Source organism: Octopus bimaculoides, chromosome 19 (assembly GCF_001194135.2).
Source record: "Octopus bimaculoides isolate UCB-OBI-ISO-001 chromosome 19, ASM119413v2, whole genome shotgun sequence".
Lineage (NCBI taxonomy): Eukaryota > Metazoa > Mollusca > Cephalopoda > Octopoda > Octopodidae > Octopus > Octopus bimaculoides.
The window spans coordinates 47,673,822-47,675,546 of record NC_068999.1 but is presented as its reverse complement, the minus strand read 5'-3'; positions in this window follow the sequence as shown (position 1 = coordinate 47,675,546).

Here is a 1,725-nt window from a genome sequence, read left to right as displayed (position 1 = left end):
AAAAAAGAGTAAAAATGAAATTTTCAATTATTTTTTTGGTTTATATTTTCTCAATTTTCTAAACATTGTATTTCTTAAAACGAAGTATTTTTAGTAAATTACAAAATCTGTGTGAAACAAAACAACAAAAATAATAAATACATAGAACTTTCCAGCAATAATAAGAAAATATGTTCCCCCAGCACCTCCCTGGTTTTTACTGTCAGGGATTTCATTTTTTTTAATAATACATTTTTTTGTTGTTTGTTTGTTTGTTTTTAATTGATTGCTGTATGTATGTGTGTATATATACATATATATACTACAGTATCACAGTATCAACCAGACTATTGGATGTTACTGTACATCGCTAACCAGAATGCGCTTCGCATTGTTTTAACTTTCGAATGATGCCATCCTGCTAGTTAGACGAGCAGGCCAATATACATACATACATACATGTATGTATGTATATATGTATGTATGTATATATGTATGTATATATGTATGTATATATATGTATGTATTATGGAATTATTGTGTATGGTTGGTGAAAGCTGGCATATATTTGTGACAGTTACAACTATGGTTGTCGCACTATCAGGTGAATATATAATATATATGCATGGGTGTGTGCATGAAACAGTGTGGTGTTACCTGTAAGATATCTATCAAATATTGTAGTCATATTTGTTATTATTAGTTTAATATATATTCCTGTTTTACTTCTTATACAACTCTGTTGACACCTGTGTGGTTTCATTATTGTTATTACTATTCTTAAAGCAGCGAACTGGCAGAAACATTAGCACATCAGGCAAAATGCTTAGTGGCATTTCGTCTGTCTTTACGTTCTGAGTTCAAATTCCGCTGAGGTCGACTTTGCCTGTCATCCTTTAGGGGGTCTGCAAGAAAAGTTCTAGTTGAGCACTGGAGTTAATGTAACCGACTATTTCCCTTCCCCTGAACTTGCTGGCCTTGTGCCAAAATTTGAAATCATTATTATTATTATTATTATTATTATTATTATTAAGGCAATGAGCTGGCAGAATTGTTACCAAGCCAGGCAAAATGCTTATCAGCATTTCATCTGTCTTTACATTCTGAGTTCAAATTCTGCCGAGGTTGACTTAGCCTTTCATCCTTTTGGAATTGATAAAATAAGTACTAGTTGAGCACTGGGGTCGATGTAATCGTCTTATTTCCCTGACCCTCCGAAATTGCTGGCCTTGTGCCGAAATGTGAAACCAATATTAGAGATCTCAATCTCCATTCACTGCTGAGTTAATGACTTTATTACATCATTCACAACCATACAGACAATGTACATCTTAGCTAGCAACACTTCTTCAGTCCAACCTACAAACAGCTACACTGAAAGAATGTCCTTCAAATTCTATTAAATTCACAAAAAGAATTTACGAAAAATAAGGTTGTTGGAGTAATCTAAAAAACAATTTTAAAAAAAGTCTGACTTACATGTGAATATGGGATATTAACCCTACTGTTTGTTGTTATATAATTTTAATTTATATTTAAAAAAAAAAAATTGTTGTAAAAATTTCTGAATCTCTCTTCCTCTCTATATGTATGAGAGTATGCATGTATGTATGTGTATATACATGTATACATAAATATATATATATGTGTATATGTGTATATATATATATATATATATATATATATATATTATGTATATATATATATATATATTATGTATATATTTATGTATATATATATATATAT